Here is a 22,013-nt window from a genome sequence, read left to right on the forward strand (position 1 = left end):
GTAAATAATGAATAAATAACACAACAACAACAATAATAAACAACAATAAATAAATAGGAGGAGAGGTTGCTTAGAAAAAAAACTGGAGAACCTGTAACACATGCAGGGGATGTGTGAACTGGGAAATTGAGAAGCGTTTTGGAAAGAAAGTCAAATTAAATAATGATAGAATCATATGTAGTAAAGAACACATTCTCCCAAAAAGTTTGTCAAGGTGTGAGGCATGGGCGTTGCCAAGCCTCAGAAGGAGGGAGTGAGTGAGTAGGACAGATAGTGAAAGGTAGTAATAATACAACACTTTACGACATATGGATTTTCTAATACATTTGGTGTTATACTGTGGTAAATTTTTATTCTGGTGTCATGCAATGTATATCTCACTAGTAAGCCTAAGTGTGACCGGGTCATGTTCGGGTCAGGTTCGTGCGGGATTGTTTGGGGCTTGGTCCAGGAACGTAGACTCATTGTCACCAGACACATCTGGTTTCCATTAGCAGCAGACAAGATATACACTGTGTGGAGTTGGGGAGGCTGACTGGGGGGTCATAGATCATCCAACAGCCCCGTGTGCGCGCACCCGACTGAAGGGATGCGAGGGGGTATAGGTTTTAGGGCGAGAGTAGACAAAGGGACTCAACATCTTGGCTAGGGCGCGAGACACTTCTCTCTGACATCGGTTGAATAAAATCTTTCCCCAATCAGCCGTGTGTGACTGAAGTTTTCCTTCCCAAAGCAAGCCACTTTTTCACCGTTTGTTTGGAAGACCAGCTGACCATCGAAGAGAATTCACCACAATACCATTAAGTTAAATTTTTCTCAAGCTTTTCAAACTTTTGCTTGAAGCAATCGGAAGATGATTGAAAAGTGACTAAATAAGCTATGAGAAAGTGGTGTAGATGTTAAGGGCATGCACTTCTGCGCTTCCCTGGCTAATCAACACTTGTTTGAATGAAAAGGAGGAGGGGGAATTGGCTGGGCTTCCTGAAAAACTGTGGACAAACGGCCCATCTGATGTAGGACTTTTAAAGTCAAAAAGTCCCAATGATGATTGTCACACACACATCTGGGTGTGGTGAAATTTGTCCTCTGCATTTAACCCATCCCCATGTGATTTTGATCCATCCCCTGGGGGAGAGGGGAGCAGTGAGCAGCAGCGGTGCCGCACTCGGGAATCATTTGGTGATCTAACCCCCCCAATTCAAACCGTCAATGCTGAGTGCCAAGCAGGCAATGGGTCCCATTTTTATAGTGGGTTTGAACCCACAGCCTTCCAGTCTCAGGGCGGACACTCTACTACTAGGCCACTGAGCTAGTTTTAATGTCCATTACCCCAGTACAAATCCAACAAAGATCAGATAATCTCCTTTAAAACAGGAGGCAATAAATGGGATAGCCCCTGTCATAAATGGTCTTTGGTTAGGAGGAATCATTAGGAAGTGCTCAAACTCTTCCCGCAAACACTCCTAGCTGCCCAGTTAAAAAGGGCAATACAATTGACTACAAGAGTTACAAAAAGCAGACGAAGAACATTCCTTGGCAGATAGCATGATCAGAGCACTCAAACTGAAAGATGTGCCAAATGCAAATTTACTGCCGCTTGATCTTTCTTCCCCACAGGTCAACAACCGCTCCAAGCCAGGAGACTGAGACGACATAAAGGTCGTCAAAAAGGACAAACTGGGCCAGCCATGGTGGGAGGGACCATTCCAAGTCTTGCTGACTACCCCCACTCCACTGAATATTGCTGGAAGGCCCAGCGAAGTTTCACCTCAACCACTGGACGTTATAGAAAGTGCTGTACCGTGTGAGACTTTTCCTGCATTGCAACATCTTGCCGCAGGTTTTTCACTCACACGCTAAAATTGGACTGGAGTATTGAGGAAAAGCCTCATCTTCACTGGAAATTATTGCTGTCATTGTTTGTTGTTTTTATCATGTATTACCCTTCACGATCCCCAACCCGTCCCCTATCATCTCTGTTTTTTTTATTGATCTTTTTTATTATTATTTTTACTATTCTTCTTTCTTCATTGTATTTTCTTACCTTGATTGATCGGGGTTGGCATAATCATATGATAAACATGAGAGAGATGTTAGGGTTTACAGGTTATCTTGATCCTATGCTTATGTTGGAATGTAACCTGTAATAAATAACCTAGCTAGATTAGTTTAATCCTATTTTTATGTTGGAATGTAACCTGTCATAAATAACCTAGCTTGGCCTGTCTTCAGAGGTCAGGGGCTTCAACCCCATCCTGTCCACTCTCACCTCCACTCTCATCTCCACCCTGTTTCTCTCAATAAAAATGCTCTTGCAAGAGGCCTGAGTCAGACCTCATTCGATCATCGCTGTATGCACAGCGACGAATGACTCTCCTCTTGCATGTGTATAAAAGGGCATACTGTCTCCCGTGTGTGTTAGAGATTTGCTCACTCCAACTTATTTTGCAAGAACCACACGGGAGACTGGCAAGTTCTTTTAGACACCTGCAGGTGGAGAGATCACTCGCTACAGGAATGAAATCTGGAGCCTCTCCCAACTGCAAAGGCATATTTATTAAGAGAAAGAGTGGGGGTAAGAGTAGACTGAATAGGAAGCCCTTGTGCTCTAGTCAAAACATATCAGGGGATGTTTTACGACCTTGTGTAGGATGAGACAAGGTAGGTTATTTATTACCGGTTGCATTCCAACATAATCATACGATAAGGATAATTTGAAAAACCCTAACATCTCCCTCCTGTTTTATCATATGATTATGCCACCGCAAACAACAAAGACAAGTCAAAAAAACCCCACACATATATATGTATAATGAAGAAAGAAGAATAGTAAAAATAAAAAACAACAAACAATGATAGCAACACTTTCCAGTGAAGATGAGGCATTACCTCAATACCCCAGATCAAACTTATTGTGTAAGCGAAAAACCTGCTGGCCAGATGTTATTAGCAGGAAAATTCTTACACGGCCCCGTTGCCACAGGCGACCAGAATGCTATCAATAAAAAACAAAAACACAGAAACAGTACATCATTGTATCCATCACTTGCGAAGCATTTTCGATGGTCAAATCATCAAGTTTCTGTAAAACATGCTCAATAGAACAGCATCTACGCAATCCACGCTTCATTATCGTCATCACATCCGTCATCTCTAAGAAGTTGTATATGAACTTGGGCTACAGTAGAGGACACAAACTTCGACACAGCAGACTTCAAACATGGGATAACGCAGGACGTAAACAAGCACAACACCAGCAGCACAACAAGCACAGGAGACAGCAATTTCAAAAGCAGTTGCCACCAGTTGCCAGAGAATAGCCACGAAAAGAAATCAAATTGATGTGGGACCTTGTCATTAGACATGGCCTGCTGTAAGTTCTTCAGTGAATTCATGGCGTCGTTGATGTGGGTGTCATTTTCTCCTGGTATGTATGTGCAACAGGAAGTCCCAATGATGTGGCACACACCACCTTGTGCTGCCGTCAACAAGTCCAGAACCATCCTGTTTTGCAAGACCATCAGTCTAATAGCCTGAATCTCTCTATTTTGTTCATCGTTGACTTGTAGTGAGAGATTCACAAAGGATTGAAAACGATAGTTCAGTGTCTTGATGAAGAGCGATAGTTTCCCAACCCCAATCTGAGGGAAGAGCGCAAGGTCATAAAACCATTCCTGCAGTCTGCTGTTTGCACAAAGGTTTTATTGTAGTCTGGCAAGGTAAGAGTTGTGGTTTCTATCAGAGCCTGTTTCAGCACTACAAAAGCATCATCCGCTACTGGTGTCCACATGATTTTTTCTGTCATTGTCATGGGAACTCCATGCACAATATCCAGCAGCGGTTGTGTTTTTTCCGCATAATGTGGGATCCATGCTCTGCAGTAATTGCAGAGCCCCAAAAATGACATAATTTGTTTCTTTGTTTCAGGTTTCGGTGTATCTGAAATAATCTGCTTTCTGGTTCTTTGTATCTGTCTTCCAGAAGCTGACAAAGTGTGACCTAAATAGTTCACTTCCTGTCTGACCCATTGTAACTTATTTTTGCTCACTTTATTCCCTGTTTTGCAGAGATAGTGTAACAATGCTAAGGAGTCTACCTTGCAAGCAGCTTCAGTTTCAGAGGCTACCAGGAGATCATCTACATAAACTAGAAGTTGGCTTTTGTTTGACATCTGAAAATCAGCCAAACAGGCCATGATAGCTTGAACGAAAATAGTTGGACTATCAGCAAATCCTTGTGGCAATCTGGTGTATGTATAGCTCTGTCCTTTAAAGGTAAAAGCGAACCAAAACTGTGAGTCTGGGTGAATTGGCACTGAGAAAAATGAATTGCTGAGATCAATTACTGTGAAAAACTTTTGATTAGGTTTCAAAGTGTTCAGAAGTGTGTGTGAGTCAGGCACATTGGGTGCTCTTGTTTGCACTGCATCATTCACTGCTCGTAAATCTTGTATCATTCGCCAATGAATTTTGTCGGCCTTTTGGACTGGAAAAATGGGAGTGTTGCAAGGAGAATCTGAACACTCCCTAATGATTCCTCCTGTCAAAAGATCATTTATAACAGGGGCAATCCCGTTCATTGCCTCCTGTTTTAAAGGATATTGTTTAACTCTTGGACGCCACTCTGATCTTGGTTTGATCTGTACTGGGGAAATGGATTTTAAAAGTCCTACCTCAGATGGGCCCTTGGTCCACAGTTTTTCAGGAAGCCCAGCCAATTCCCCCTCCTCCTTTTCATTCAAATAAATGTCAACTAGTCAGGGAAGCGCACAAGCGCCTGCTCTGCCTACAGCTACTTCACACACTGTTTGCTTCCACACGTCACAACTGGTACTGTAGCTCCACCCATCACCTTTGTCCTCATAATCAGTCACAGATCCAGCAAGTTTAATTCGGGAACCCACATCTGCCCACGTTATACTGTGAGGTTTAAACAATGAGATGTGGGGTACAGCCGACAATTTGTATCTGTCTTTCTGAGGAACGGGCAAGAGCACAGCAGCAGCTGCAAATGACCTGCGATCAGTGTACAGAGCAGTGATTGTTAAAGTTAATTCTGTGTCACTGAGAAAACTTCTAATATAGTCATCTTGTGGATCAGTGAGAATATTCATGGTGACATGTAATTCAGTACAAGTCATTTCTGATTAAGGTTGGGACAATTGTTTTCGAGCTTCACTCAGCAATCTGCTTGGGAGTTTAGGATTTCGTTCAGGAGGGATGGCATAGGAGCAGCAAATTTGTTCACCTGCTTGTGCAGCATATGAGTCCACATCTCTCACTCTACATGCTCGCATGCCATCCTTTACTGGAATTATTGCAATTCCCAACCGAGTCATCAGATCTCGTCCCAACAGGTTTATGGGACATTTTGGGGATAGGACAATCGAAACTGAAGCCATGCTTCCAGTTTCCTTATCTCTCACTTCAACTGGATTAGAGATACTTTCCTTGTGTACCTGCCCATCAGCAGATTTCACCCAAATAGTATTTTGGGAGGCCTTTAGATTTGGGACTTTAGTTTTTATCACGGTTTTACAAGCCCCGGTATCACACAAAAACTCGACATCACTTCCTCCAATGTTTAGAGTAACATATGGTTTTTCTTTTAATGCACTCAGAATGTCCCATGCTGTATGGACATCTACTATTTCTTCCTCTATAGGAGCATCAGAGGTCAAAGGGGGGGAATCTAGTCATGCTGAAAATTTGGCCTTTCCTCTGCCCCTTCCTGCACCCTTTGATTGATATTGTTTTGCAGAACGACACTCCCTTGCAAAGTGTCCTCGTCTCCCACAGTTCCAACAGTTTGTATCTGATGGGGGTTTTGATTTATATGGCGGCCTGTGACCTTGTTGGCCTCTACCTCCCCCTCTGCCTTGCTGGGACCCTTGGAAGAAGACTGTTGTATCTTCATCTAGTTCATCATCATCATTATCTAGATGAAATACATCAGAACTTTTGCCTTTTTTGATCACTTTTTCAGCATGTCTGGCCCATTGCATAGTTGTTGTCACACTTGCAACATCCACTTCCACCAAATGTTTCCTCACCCAGTTGCCTATTTCAGGGCGGAAATTAGTGAGGAGCGCATTTTTAAGCTGTTGTTGATAAGCACTCTCAGCTGTATCATTGAATGGGATGCCACTATGCACCCTGAATTCTTTTTCAAATCTCAAACGAAAATCATCAGTATCTTCGCCAGGCTTCTGTTTTATTCCTGCCAAATGACCATAATTCGCTCGTCTTTGAAATATAGTTCGCACTCTTTGCACAAGACCATTCCATTGTGCTGCATACTCCCCTCCCAATTCTACCTGTATAATTTCCTCTAACCTTTGCCCAGTCTTTTCCCAAGGAGGACATTGCAGCCTCTCCTGCCTCATGTCCATTCAGTCTATAGGAATGTATAATTCCAGCCATGTCCTCTGCCCATATATCTGGGTCTTCAGCAACAGGGGTAACCCCTTCAACTGCTTTTCTTGCCTCTTCCAGAGTCCATGGCCGGAAAACATATGTATGTGGGGGTTGGCCTTCGCCTACAATAGGGTTTGGCACCTGTATCATTGGGCACACATCAACATTGTCTACATTTTGAGAAAATTTAGCAGCAGTGGTCAAACTTCTTGTTTGCACAGGACTTCTAATAATGTGACCCTGACTTCTTTTGCTGTTATATGGGGGGGGGCTGCAGGTTTGTTAAGCTTGGATACAAGTTTTGCGTACGAGCGGAAGGCCCCTCTTGCTCCTCTGCTTGAGCTGCACCTTCAGTTTCGGCTGGAGCCATGGCCGCGGCAGTGCGCCTGCGCACTGCGGCCTCATTGTCTTCCGGCCTGACAAACATAGTCTCAGCCTCATCACCTTTCATCTTTCTATCTTTTGTCTTTTGGATTTGTTCTTTTCTCTCTTGTGAAGCTTTCAACCACATTTTAGCACAATCCAATTCTCTCTCTTTTCTTTTCTTTTTCAGTCCATTTTTCTTTTTATCCACACTCTCTTCTAAAACATCAACTACTATCTTCCACACTTCAACTCTCAACTTCCCTTCTACTCCATACTTTTTCTTCCACTTCGGCATATATTGCATACAATTAAGAAATCTACTCGCCATGTACTTCTCATCTCCGTCAAGAGGTAGAGATTTACCGTTTTTATTTCCCAATCTTAATTCTAGTAATTTTAGGTTATACAATTTATTTTTCTCAAAAATATTATTGTTATTATTATTATTATTATTTATTTATTTGACTCTTTGAGGATCCTCAATGCAGGTTTAAATCGACCTTTCAACAAATTACTAGCCTGTATTATTGCCGTGGATCAATGCTAGAACTGCTATTTAGTCAATTTATCCTACCAGTTACACACTCAATCACACAAACTCCAGCGCTTTTTTTTTTCCCAGGCCTATCCAGGGATGGGTGTAAAACCCTCCCAAACAGCTTTGGAAAAACGGACAAAAGAAAAAATCTACGCCCTTCTTCAATTAAGAAAAAAAGAAGCTCTGTTTTTCTTAGCCCGTTTCTTCCACTGGGACTTGAACCCAAGCTGTTCTTTGGCTTGGAAAAACATACAAAGAAAAATCTACGCCCTTCTTTGATTAACAAAAAAGAAGCTCCGTGTTTCTTAGCACGTTCCTTCCACTGGGACTCTAACCCAAGCCAGATCCCTCAGCTCGGAAAAACAGACAAAGAAGAGTCTACACACTTCTTCGATGAACGAAAAAGAAGCTCTGCCTTTCTTAGCCTGTTTCTTCCACTGGGACTTGAACCCAAGCTGGCTCTCGTGCACCTCTACGTGTTACGCGTTTAACAACACAACACAACTTCAGGCCTTTAACTTACTTGTCCCCTGGTTCGTTGCACTGCCGGGTCCCGTCAATCCACCTCTGTCAGACGAAGGCAGACCTAAGATGCTGGCCCAGCCAAGAATTTCCTTCCCAGGTCTTTCTTTACCAGGTCCGGCTAGTGGACGCTGGCCCGTCGACGGTGTACAGCGCGTCGTCCTCCGTCAGCCAGATGATGGGTATGAGAGGTCCCGGGTTTCGGCACCAAAATGTTAGAGATTTGCTCACTCCAACTTATTTTGCAAGAACCACACGGGAGACAAGGAAGTTCTTTTAGACACCTGCAGGTGGAGAGATCACTCGCTACAGGAATGAAATCTGGAGCCTCTCCCAACTGCAAAGGCATATTTATTAAGAGAAAGAGTGGGGGTAAGAGTAGACTGAATAGGAAGCCCTTGTGCTCTAGTCAAAACATATCAGGGGATGTTTTATGACTTGTGTAGGATGAGACAAGGTAGGTTATTTATTACCGGTTGCATTCCAACATAATCATACGATAAGGATAATTTGAAAAACCCTAACAGGCCCTCCCTGTGTGGAGTTTGCATGTTCTCCCCGTGCCCGCGTGGGTTTTCTCCGAGCAGTCCGGTTTCCTCCCACATCCCAAAATCATGCTTGGTAGGCCGATTGAGAACTCCAAATTGTCCTTAGGTGTGAGTGCGAATGGTTGTTCGCCCTGCGATTGGCTGGCAACCAGTTCAAGGTGTCCCCCGCCTACTGCCCGATGACTGCTGGGATAGGCTCCAGCATGCCTGGGACCCCCGTGGGGACAAGTGGTATAGATAATGGATGGATGGATGGATGGATGGATATATATATATATATATATATATATATATATATATATATATATATATACACTGCTCAAAAAAATTAAAGGAACAGTTTTTTATCAGGGTATGGCATGAATTCAATTACACTTTTCCGATAAGGTTTTGGTCAGGTACGCGGCAGAGGGGGTTGTTAATCAGTTTCAGCTGCATTAATGTTGATGGAATTAACAACAGGTGCACTAGAGGGACAACAACGAGATGGTCCCCAAAACAGGACTGGTTTTGCAGGTGGAGGCCATTTCAAGTTCCTCCCTCTTGATCTTTTTTAACTGTTTTTCCACAAGTGTTGGTTTTAGCCAGAGTCATTATCACGACTGGGAGCATGAGGCGATTTCTTAACCCTCCTGAAGTTGAGCAGATTGTCCAACTCCTCCAGGATGGCACATCCATGCGTGCTGTTGCAAGATTTGATGTGTCTCCCAGTACAATCTCCAGAACATGGAGGAGATTCCAGGAAGCAGGCAGTTACTGTAGGAGAGCTGGACAGGGCCATAGACGGTCCTCATCCCATCAACAGGACCGATATCTGCTGCTTTGTGCAAGGAGGAACAGGTTGAGCACTGCCCGAGCCCAACAGAATGATCTCCAGCAGGCTACTGGTGTGAATGTCTCTGTCCAAACAGTCAGAAACAGACTTCACGAGGGTGGCCTCAGGGCACGACATCCTGTAGTGTACCCTGTGCTCACTGCTCAGCACCATGGAGCTCGATTGGCATTTGCCATAGAACACCAGAATTGGCAAGTCCGCCACTGGCGCCCTGTGCTTTTCACAGATGAGAGCGGGTTTACCCTGAGCACCTGTGATAGATGTGGAAGGGTCTGGAGAAGCCAAGGAGAGCACTATACTTCCTGCAACATCATTCAGCATGACCGGTTCGGTGGTGGGTCACTGATGGTCTGGGGAGGCATTTTCATGGAGGGACGAACAGACCTCTACAGGCTAGAGAACAGCAGTCTGACTGCCATTAGGTATCGGGATGAAATCCTTGCACCCATGGTCAGACCCTACGCTGGTGCAGTAGGTCCTGGGCTCCTCCTGATCCACGACAATGCCCGGCCTCATGTGGTAGGAGTATGCAGACAGTGTGTGGAGGATGAAGTAATTGACACAATTAAATGGCCCTCACGATCACCTGGTCTAAATCCGATAGAAAACCTCTGGGACATAATGTTTCAGTCCATCAGACGGCGCCAGGTTGCTCCTCAGATTTTACAGGAGCTTACTGATGCCCTTAGACAGATCTGGGAGGACATCCCACAGGACACCATCCGTCGTCTCATTAGGAGCATGCCGCGACGTTGTCAAGCATGCATACAAGCACGTGGGGGCCACACAAGATATTGAAAATAATTTTGAGTTGCAGAAATTGAATTTAGGCAAAATGGAAGAGCCTGCCACATCATTTTTTCACTTTGATTTTTGGGGTGTCTATATACTGAGCCCTCTGTAGGCTGAAAACTTTTACTTCCATCAAAAGATGTGGCATCTTTTTTTTCCTGAGACATTAATCTGTCCATATCAGTATAGATATCCAACATTTTTGTTGTCGCCATTGAAATCTGATGTATTTTCAAAGTGTTCCTTTAATTTTTTTGGAGCAGTGTATATATATATATATACCGTATAAATCAAGTCAAGTCAAGTTTATTTGTATAGCCCTAAATCACAGACAGTCTCAAAGGGCTTCACATAGCCAAAATTGACAATTATTCTCAAAGCATCCCCTGATCATAAACTCCCAAAAGGGCAAGGAAAAACTCAAAAAAACCCTGCCAGGGGAAAATGAGAAACCTTGAGAAGGGACCACAGATGGAAGGATCCCCCTTTCAGGATCACCAGGTTGTAATGGATGCAGAGAGTGCACAAGTAATACATAATATGAAAATCAATGAAAAAAAAAATGGATGTCGGAGGTGCCCTTGATTGTCCTGGCAGTGTCCTCAAGGGGGCCAAGCCGCAGCTCCCCCATCCCGAACTGGTCCCCGAGAATCCAGCCAGCCGCTATCAGCTTTTGAGCCACCTAACCCCCTCCCCAGCCGGGGAGGAGGTGGGCAGAGAGAACAGAACAAACTCCGGCCAAATCGGCCATCACAAGTTAGTTAAAGGCCATCTCATAGAAATGTGTCTTTAAACGCGTCTTAAATGTTTCTACTGAGGTAGTAGTTCTAATATCCATTGGTAGGGCATTCCAAAGCTCTGGAGCCCGAATAGAGAATGCTCTAGACCAGGGGTCTCAAACTCAATTTACCTGGGGGCCGCTGGAGGTAGAGTCTGGGTGAGGCTGGGCCGCATCAAATCGTAATCCACAAAAGTAATCCATAAAAAAGGTCCTGATCCAATCTTCTCAATTTGAACAAATTAACAGTCAGAACATGCAGAACATGAAGAACAGGAACAGTTCTTCAGAACATAGGCTTCATTTCTACTTCCTCCTACTCCTTGCTGCCAGAGACTTGGCAACACTTCCTCTCACACAGCTGAGCCACATTTGGCTTGAGGGAGGAGGCAACTGAGACCCTCAGTATGGCTTTAAGATGCTCATCTTTAATTCTGGACCTGTACTTTGACTTATTGAAGTTCATTGTGGAGAAGAGCTTTTCACACAGATAGGTGCTGCCAAAAAGGCACATGGTCCGCTTGAACATCCTGGAAAGCTCAGGGAAGCTGGGGGGCAGTTCTCTCAAAAATTGTCCAAGCTCCACTGTTCTTCCACTCACTTTCCTGAACTTGGCTTTGAGTTCAGTATTGCACTGCAGGTCAATTAGCTCCATCTGCAGAACAGGGGGGGGGGGGCATCCTCAACATCAAAGGAGAAGGGGTCAGCAAAAATGTTAAAAGTGGCTCTGTGTGTCTTGAAGTCTGCAAACCTGTGATCAAATTCTTCTTGTAATGGTATCAGCATACTTCTCACCACTGAATGCTGTGCCTGAATCCATTTCCAGCTTTTGCTATCATTTCACTCACAACATAGCTAGCTTTCACAGCCGCTTCGTTCTCTTTGCTTGTTTTTTTGAAAAAAACTTGTTGCCTCAGTAGAGATTATTTAAGTTTGGCGACCCGATCCTCTCGCTCATCTCCCAGGTATTTTGCATACTCCTCAGCATGTTTAGTTGAGTAATGACGTCTGATGTTAAACTCTTTGTTAACAGCAACTTTACCCATGCATATTAGACAGGTTGCGACGTTCCTGTGCTCAACAAAAAAATATCCCGCCTCCCACTTCTCCTGAAATTGCCTGTGCTCATCCGCAACTTTTCTCTTCACGGCAGGTTTTGAAACAGACATGACGGGGGCTGACAAACAATGTACAGCACTAGGTGACAGTGACAAGATATTTCCCTCCACTCGCTCATTCAAACATGTCAAAGTGCTAATTCGCCAATTAGCCAATTGCTAATTCGCCCAGTTGTCACGAGGCTGAGCTACGGGAGCCCATACATGTCAAAAAAAAGTAAAACGGCCAGATGCATGTGCGAAAAGAAATTCGCGGGCCGCACTAACACACAGCTTAGATGTCACGCAGGGGGCCGCAAAATATTGTCCCGAGGGCCGCAATTGGCACGCGGGCCATGAGTTTGAGACCCCTGCTCTAGACCCTGCAGACATTTTCTTGGCCCTCGGTATAACTAAAAGACTAGCGTTTTGCGAACGAAGGTTACGAGACGGAACATAAGGAACGACTAGGTCGACGAGATATGAAGGCGCTAAGCCATGCAGTGCTTTATAGGTTAGTAGAAGAACCTTGAAGTCACATCTTAAATGGACCGGGAGCCAATGTAATTCGGCTAATATTGGGGTAATGTGATCAAATTTTCTTGACCGTGAGAGCAGCCTCGCAGCGGCATTTTGCACTAACTGTAGACTTTTAATACTGGATTTAGGAAGACCAGAGAATAATACATTACAGTAGTCCAGGCGCGACGTGACGAACGCATGTATAATAGTTTCCGCATCCCCGGTCGAGAGGATAGGACGAATTTTAGCAATATTACGAAGGTGAAAAAACGCAATCCTGGTTATATTCTTAATGTGTTTTTGAAAAGAGAGCGTTTGGTCAAATATTACCCCGAGATTAGTTACCGTATCACTCTGAGTGATAGTACGGTTATCTATAGTTATAGTGGTTTCCTTAAATAAATGTTGATAACGAGTAGGACCAATTATCAACATCTCAGTTTTATCCGGGTTAAGACGAAGGAAGTTGAGAGACATCCATTGCTTAATCTCCGCAAGGCACGCCTCGAGATTACAGCAGTCCTGTGGATCTGTCATCGATAACGGCATATATAATTGGGTGTCATCCGCGTAGCATTGAAAACTAATATTATATTTACGTATTATGCCCCCAAGCGGAATCATATAAATATTAAATAAAATCGGTCCGAGTACCGATCCCTGTGGGACACCACACGTAACATTATAAAGCTCAGAGGACGTATTACCATGGACCACTCGGTGCGTCCTGCCTGATAGATAGGAATTGAACCAGCTTAGTGCACGTTTTTTTTCCATAGTTTGGGTGGGGGGGCGACTTATACTCAGGAACGGCTTATATGTGAAATTATTTAAATTTGTAAATAATATAAATATTTGATCATTAACACATTACTTACTTTCACTTCAAAACACATGAGGGCGCACTATGGCTGTGGAATAATTGGAGCCTCACTGACAGAGTTCCATTCACTGACTTCCGGAGTCAGGAGATTTAATGATTTGGAGTGACACAGATGGTTCGATAAACGTGTTATTTATGTTATAGTTATTTGACATATAGTTTATTTAGAGTAGCAACGTGTATGTTGTTAGACTCCAGTAGTTTCCGATTGTCTAGCGAGGCCATGAAGGCAGCAGGGGGTGAACGGGAAGAGCGATCCAGGGCGCTTGCTTGGAGCACACACACATATGTTGAGCTCTTGTTTTGTGAAATAAAGAGCCGGTTACCAAACCCACATCTTGCCTGGTACTTTGGTAACGCTACAATATATGTAGTTATATACGTAGATCTGTGAAATAATTGGAGCTGCAACTGACGACGAGGCTGACGACGAGGCTGACGACAAGGCTCACAACGAGGCTCACGACGAGGTTGACGTCAGCGGAGCACGTAGGTCCGGAGTCAACAGGTGTTCTTTTTTTGTTTTTTTTATTGACACAGAGGATGAATATTCCGATGGATTTAATAATTTGGAGTGACACGGATGGTTCGTTAAAATTGTTGTTTATATTACATTTATTTGATATATCTAGTCTGACGTCAGCGGCGTACGTAGTTCCAGCGTCAACAGCTTTTTTTTTTTTTTAAGTGACACAAGACGAAGATTCCGATGAATTTAGTGATTTGGAGTGACACGGATGGTTTGTTTAAATTGTTTATATTACATTTATTTGATATATCTAGTCTGACGTCAGCACCTCATTCCAGAGTCAACAGCTGTGTTTTTTGTTTTGTTTTTAAGTGACACAAGACGGAGATCCCGATGAATTTAATGATTTGGAGTGACATGGATGGTTCGATAAAATTGTTGTTTATATCAGGGGTCCCCAACTCCCGGGCCGCGGACCAGTACCGGTCCGTGGGTCACTTGGTAACAGGCCGCCAAGCCGCACAGGAAGAAAGAAAAAAAAAAACATTTTTTTTTTATCTACGATCAATTCATTCTGGTCATGATGCTCGTCCCGGTCACGTGACATGTTTTCGCAGTCGATCCCACAAAGCTAGCAAAAATGAGTATGAATTTATTTAGAATAATATAAAAAAAAACTTGGCAATTCTCTCCCAATTACATCCGTCGCTGTGTCTCTTGACGCAAGACGCTCAGTCACGTGACATGTCACCCCAGTCAAGCCCGCGAGGCAAGCAAAAATGAGCAAGAAACAGAGAAGTTTGGAAAGCTTCTTCGGAAAGGGAAAAAAGCCCAATGAGACTGAAGAAGAAGAGGCTACCACTTCTAAGAAAAGGAAAGCTGGATTTAAAAGAACTTTTCTGGAGTCCTACTTAAAATATGGATTCATCGTCACAGGTGACTGACGCGCCAAGCGCACTTGGCACATGTGGCGACACGCCAGCTAATGAGGCAATGAAACCTTCAAAACTGCTTCGGAACATGGAGACCAAGCATCCTGCATTAAAAGACAAACCTTAACCACTTCGGTCGGGTGTCATTGTTTCCGATTACGCCTCGATGGGACCGGCTCGTTTCTGAGAAACAAGCTTGGTGCTCCCAATAATTGAACGTAATGGTGTGTTTTATTTTTATGTGGTTTGTATTTGTCTTTATGCCATTTGTACTATTGTATTTCATCGTATTTATATATTTATTATAAATGTATTATTTATTTATATAAATTTATTATTTATTTATATAAAGGCCGGTCCGCAAATATATTTCTGACGCGTAACCAGTCTGTGGCGGAAAAAAGGTTGAGGACCACTGGTATATATTATTGTTATTTGATATATAGTTTATATATTGTTATATGGGCCTGTGGAATAATTTGAACTGCAACTGACGATGAGTCCGATGTCAGTGGCGTGCCGCACACGTTGTTTACAGAAAGGACGGCGAATTAAATCGATGGATTTAATGATTTGGAGTGACACAGATGGTTTGATAAACGTGTTATTTATGTTATAGTGATTTGAATAACTGTTAATGTTACGTCAGGCCCGTTCTCAGCTCCTCGTTTGTGTTTATGTCACGTTAGCATACCGTATCGTTTAGCCCATAGGTCGGCAACCCATGGCTCCGGAGCCACATGTGGCTCTTTCATCCTTCTGTTGTGGCTCCCTGTGACTTTGGAAAATAATGAGTATTTTATAAAAATAAAATTTATTTTAGTTTGTTCATTTTAAAATATAATTCTGAATTTGAAGATTATGGTAAATTTGTAACATTAAAATAAACGTTTTTTAATATTTTTACCGCCCAAAATATGCGTCACATCCGCCGATGTGCGACATTCGAATTCCTGGCGTCCCTCACGTCTGGCAGCCGGCGTTTTTCCAGCACACTACCAGCGTGATTTTTTGACCCCTGCCTGGAAGGTAAATGGTGGATAAATCCAAGAAAAGGAACATTTCTGAATATAACAGAACGTTTAATGCTACGTGGGCAGATTCTTTTGCTTTCACTGCTGAACTGGTTTACCAGTCTGCTTAATATGTGGTGAAAAATTCGCAAACAACAAAAAGTCAAGTGTTGCGAGATATTTCGAGAACAAACACTTGGCCTTTGCTAAAAAATATCCCAAGGGAGAGGAGCGAAAAAAGGCCGTTTCGGAGATGATGCGGAAGGCTGATGTGAGCAGAAGTCACTTCAAGAAGTGGATTAAGACTGGAAATTCAACTACATGTGCAAGTTTCATGGCTGCTCAGGAAATAGTCAAGCATGGGAAGCCATTTACAGATGGAGAATACCTCGAAGAAACATTTATTAAGATTTCAGAACATCTGTTCTCGGACTTCAAAAACAAAGATGAAATTTTGCAGAAAATAAAAGACATGCCTCTCTCTGCAAAAACTGTCCAAGACAGAACTGTGAAGATGGCAGAAAACGTCACCAGAAAGCAGATTGAAGATATCAATTCAGCTTTGGCGTATGCAATCGCCTGTGATTTGTCCAAAGACAAAAATGACATCGAACAAATAGCGCTGTTCTGCCGATACGTGAGCGCTGCCGGGCCACAGGAAGAAATGATTGAATTGATACCGTTAAAAGGCCAAACACGGGGGGAGGACATCTGCGAGGCTGTCTTGGATTGTATTAGAACCAAGGAAATAAAGACCACCCACCTGGTGTCCGTGGCTACTGATGGGGCACCATCTATGATGGGAGCTCAGAAGGGCTTTGTGGCTTTACTGCAGAAGTCACTGGATAGAAAGTTGCTGACATTCCATTGCATCTTGCATCAAGAAGCATTGTGTGTGCAAACATTTCCTCGAGAATGCACAGAAGGATGTTGTCATTCAGATTGTTAACAAAATAATGGCAAAACGTTTAAATCACCGTCAGTTCCGCTCATTACTGGATGAGTTGGACAGCGTGTATTCTGATCTCTTGCTGCATAACAAAGTCCGGTGGCTGTCCAGAGGGAAAGTGCTGAAACGCTTTGCAGCGTGTCTGGAAGAGGTGAAAGTTTTCCTCAGCAACAAAGGGCTCACCTTTCCTGAGCTGGAACAGCCAGAGTGGCTGGAAAAACTCCACTTCATGGTTGTAAAGGGAAATGTGCTTTCGGTAGTTTGCAAACATATTTTTTAAGCTTGTGTTAAACTTATAATCATATTAATATAATATCTAGTATTGGAGTGCTCGTGTGGATTGGTGGGTGGCAAAGAATGTGCAGGCAAACTGCATGAACTTGTTTTCTTCGAAGTGTTGTGGAACAGGCCCAGACAGGGAGTACCGGACGAGAACACCTCAAGGTTGGTGAGAAACGAGAACAACATCACGTCCAGGTGGTCGGGCTTCGTGGGGAAAACCCAACCGCCTGACCTCAGCAATAACACCTAGACGGGGAGGAGATGGCCATCGACCAATCATCACACAATGTTTTGCATGCTTTAATATTCATATTGTGTTTCTTCAAAACTGGGCAACCCGGAAGAATGTGTCGTCTTTTGGTGGTCACAAAAACGCACGAGTTTTAGTGTGAGAGACCCGGGACCCAGGCCTGTATTAGTTCGCTTTGTCAGGAATAAACAATTGGTAAATTTGGTCTGATTGATCTACTGGTCTTCTCTTTGACAGAACGAACTCGCAAAATTGTTAGGTGCGCCATTGTGTGGATTGGGACATAGCAACTCATGTGTTAAGTGTTGATCACAATTTGGAGTCAGATCAATAACTAAAATCCGTAGCCTAACAGTTCATATGACAGCGCACCTGAACACGTTGAACACATCTCTTCAGGGGAAAGGCGGTACAGCTCTGCACATGCTGGAAGAGGTGCTGGGATTCGAGCGCAAATTGACAGTGTTCGCCAAGGATTTACAGCGAGGTACACTGTATCACTTCCCCGCTTTGAGAGAGTTCCATCCCTGTTGAACATGACTGCATTTGCAGGTGTAAGTCAACCTGATCTGGAGATGGAACTGGCCGACATCGCCGACAAGGACATCTGGGTGTTGAAGCTCAAAAGCTTGACAGCTGATCTAGAAAACGTGTCCCGTCAGAAGGCCGTTCTCGCTCAGAATCACATATGGAGCGACATTGCAAACCTTCCCAAACAGTACAAACTTGTGTTTGAGACATGGAATGCCATCCCCGACAGCTACATAAACATGAAGAGGTATGCATTTGGGGTCCTGGCAATCTTCGGATCCACATACATCTGTGAGCAGGTCTTCTCCAACATGAACTTTTTATTAAAAACAAGCACCGCTCATGTCTCACAGACATCAGCTTACGTTCCTGTTTGAAGATGAAGGTGACATCTTACAGCCCTGACGTGAAGAAGCTGTGCAGCGAGGTTCAGGAGCAAAAATCACATTAACCAGGTAAAATAAATATTTTAATTGGTTATCATTTTCTGTGTGTGTGCGTGCATGCGTGTATGTGAAATATAAAAGTGACATAAATACATAACTATATATTAAGTGAAGTAGTCCTTTTTTTAATTCAGGAGGAAAACTGGCTGCAAATTAAATTAAATTAATAAAACTCTGTGTTCTCTGCAGCAGTTCGTTGATTTCATTTTCATAAATGCAATAGTTTTTTGTACATAACATAATATATACATGCATAATATATATACTGATGTCAAAATGGGTTGTGGCTCCGGGTGCTGTCTTTTCATTGGGGGACGGTCCCAAATGGCTCTGAGTAAAAAAGGTTGCCGGCCCCTGGTTTAGCCTGTTGTTGCTGGTTCATGTCTGTTCTTGGTGTTGGATTTTGTCAAATAAATTTCCCCCAAAATGCGACTTAAACTCTAGTGCGACTTATATATGTTACTAGCGGGCCGAATTTGGTTCTAAATTTTGATCGGGGGGCCGAACCAGGAGCAAATGGATGTAGTGTTTGTGTGAAGTAATAGAAATGACATGTAAAGGTCATTGCATAAAAGGTTTGTACTTTTAGTAGGTAGTAAAGCATGGATAGTCAAAAAAAGCTTTTTGAAAGCAAATGCATTTATCAACAGCATTAAAAAAATATTTCACCAAAAACATTCAAAACAACGCAAACATTCTGACCTAATACATCATCTTGAAGAATCAGTGAAAGAATACTTCTAAATAAAGTAATAAAGAAATCAATAGTATTGTTGGTCTCCCTTTTTTGCTAGTGCATCATGGTCTGGAGTAAAATTTGTTGTAGTAATTCTTAGGATAGAGCCGAGGTGTCGGTCCGTTAACCTAGAGCTGTGACGGGCTTTGTTGACGTTCATGTGGCGGAACGTCTGCTCACACACGTAGGTCAAGCCAAATTGTCCTCTTTTTTTTTAAACACTCGGCACTCAGTGTCCACCTTTCTTTTCCTCGGGCCACTCATTTTAGTGGAAGGATTCCAGGGGAAGGTTTGTGAGCGGCATTAACGTAAAACTGTTAATTCTATTGGGGAAAATGACCCCAAAAAAATTCAATAATACAATTTATTCCGGTTTGGCGGGCCGGATTAAACGGCCCCGTGGGCTGGATGTGGCCCGCGGGCCATAGTTTGCCCATGTCTGGTTTAGCCTGTTGTTGCTCGTTCATGTCTGTTCTTGGTGTTGGATTTTGTCGAATAAATTTCCCCCAAAATGCGACTTATACTCTGGAGCGACTTATATATGTTTTTTTTCACGTTATTGTGCATTTTATGGCTAATGCGACCTATATTATGGAGCGACTTTTAGTCCGAAAAATATGGTACACGTTTTCGAACGTCCCGGTTCTCGAACATATCGGAATTCGAAGGAAAAATTTGAGATTTTTTTGCTTCGGTTGTCGAACAAAATTTGGAGGTCGAACCTCGCGAGATGAGCCGAAAGGACCCGAGAAAACCCGACCGCGCGGCCCGGATGCCGACTGACTCTGTTCGTTATTGTATTTTTTTTACTTTGAGGATTGTACACTGCTCAAGAAAATTAAATGTGAATTAAATTACACATTTCTGATAAGGTTTTGGTGAGGTAAGCGGCAGAGGGGGTTGTTAATCAGTTTCAGCTGCATTGGTGTTGATGGATTTAACAACAGGTGCACTAGAGGGGCAACAACGAGACGGTCCCCAAAACAGGACTGGTTTCGCAGGTGGAGGCCATTTCAAGTTCCTCCCTCTTGATCTTTTTTAACTGTTTTTCCACAAGTGTTGGGTTTAGCTAGAGTCATTATCACGACTGGGAGCATGAGGCGATTTCGTAACCCTCCTGAAGTAGAGCCGATTGCCCAACTCCTCCAGGATGGCACATCCATACGTGCTGTTGCAAGAAGATTTGATGTGTCTCCCAGTACAATCTCCAATAAATGGAGGAGATTCCAGGAGGCAGGCAGTTACTCTAGGAAAGCTGGACAGGGCCGTAGACGGTCCTCATCCCATCAGCAGGACCGATATCTGCTGCTTTGTGCAAGGGGGAACAGGTTGAGCACTGCCCGAGCCCTACAGAATGACCTCCAGCAGGCTACTGGTGTGAATGTCTCTGCCCAAACAGTCAGAAACAGACTTCACGAGGGTGGCCTCAAGGCACGACATCCTGTAGTGTTTCCTGTACTCATTGCTCAGCACCGTGGAGCTTGATTGGCATTTGCCATAGAACACCAGAATTGGCAAGTCCGCCACTGGCGCCCTGTGCTTTTTACCGATGAGAGCAGGTTTACCCTGAGCACCTGTGATAGATGTGAAAGGGTCTGGAGAAGCCAAGGAGAGCGCTATGCTGCCTGCAACATCATTCAGCATGACTGGTTCGGTGGTGGGTCAGTGATAGTCTGGGGAGGCATTTCCATGGAGGGATGAACAGACCTCAACACGCTAGAGAACGGCAGTCTGACTGCCATTAGGTATCGGGATGAAATCCTTGCACACATGGTCAGACCCTACGCTGGTGCAGTAGGTACCGGGTTCCTCCTGATCCACGACAATGCCCGGCCTCGTGGCAGGAGTATGCAGACACTGTCTGGAGGATGAAGTAATTGACACAATTGAATGGCCCTCACGATCACCTGATCTAAACCCGACAGAACACCTCTGGGACCTAATGTTTCAGTCCATCAGACGCCGCCAGGTTGCTCCTCAGACTTTACAGGAGCTTGCTGATGCCCTTTGACAGATCTGGGAGGACCTCACAAGACACCATCCGTCGTTTCATTAGGAGCATGCCGCGGCGTTGTCAAACATGCATACAAGCACGTGGGGGCCACACAAATTACTGAAAATAATTTTGAGTTGCAAAAATTGAATTTGGGCAAAATGGACGAGCCTGCCATATCATTTTTTCACTTTGATTTTTGGGGTGTCTATATGCTGAACCCTCTGTAAGCTGACAACTTTTATTTCCATCAAAAGATGTGGCATCATTTTGTTCCTGAGACATTAAACTGTCCATATCAGTATAGATATCCAACATTTTTGTTGTCACCATTGAAATCTGATGTGTTTTCAAAGTGTTCCTTTAATTTTTTTTAGCAGTGTACCGAATCATGCCTCCAAAGAGAGCAAGTGGTAGCAGTAAAGCCATCCTAAAACACAAAGACGCTCTTAAAGCAATGCGACAGTGAGCGCTGCGGTTGCGCAATCGGACCAAATTAATCTACCTGCGCACTGAGATCCACTTAAATTTGGGAAATTACATCAGGACTTTAAAAAAAAAAAAATTCTAAATTTCAGCGACGGCTCTGTCACCGAATAGTTGTTGTACCCGCGAGGCTATTTCATTTCAAAATAGACTGTTCTGTTAATGTTTTCAAATACGTTTACGGATCAATATCCAACGGTATCATAAATAAGCAGCACCAATGTGTTAAATCAGTCTTTAGTCGGTTCCGATCACTTTTATGGGAGAGTGTTTGAGAAACGCGATTGTTTACAGGGGGCTGCCACGACACTTTGCTGAGGCTCATGGGAGTCTGGGAGCTGAGGCTCATGGGAGTTTGCGGGTGGCTAATAATATACTGATAGCTGCTATACGAACGAGGTTATTTCTTCTCAAAATAGGCTGCTCCATTAATGTTTCGAGTAAATTCACGGATCGATATAGAAGGGAAACATAAGTAAGCAGTACCAATGTGTTCGATCGAACTTTAGTCAGTGCCGATCATTTTATAGGAGTTAGTTTGAGAAACGCGATTGTTTATAGGGGCTGCCACGACACTTTGCTGAGGCTCATGGGAGTCTGCGAGCTGAAGCTCATGGGAGTTTGCAGGT

General features: G+C 43.6%; 1 protein-coding gene across 5 annotated transcripts in view; it reads left to right on the plus strand.

The window, feature by feature from the left end:
* Positions 1–22,013, plus strand: part of il10rb (interleukin 10 receptor, beta) — a 185,409-nt gene that overhangs the window by 116,783 nt on the left and 46,613 nt on the right. For 4 of the 5 annotated variants that reach the window (XR_011087269.1, XR_011087266.1, XR_011087267.1 and 1 more), the window contains exons 8-10: positions 17,592–17,679; positions 17,745–17,970; positions 18,077–18,178. The gene's annotated coding sequence lies outside the window, so the exon portion shown is untranslated. Of the gene's footprint in view, positions 1–17,591; positions 17,680–17,744; positions 17,971–18,076; positions 19,423–22,013 lie in introns of those variants that run through there. The other variant, XR_011087265.1, reaches the window with a different exon arrangement.

The sequence above is a fragment of the Syngnathus scovelli genome, chromosome 8, assembly GCF_024217435.2.
Source record: "Syngnathus scovelli strain Florida chromosome 8, RoL_Ssco_1.2, whole genome shotgun sequence".
NCBI classification, from domain to species: domain Eukaryota; kingdom Metazoa; phylum Chordata; class Actinopteri; order Syngnathiformes; family Syngnathidae; genus Syngnathus; species Syngnathus scovelli.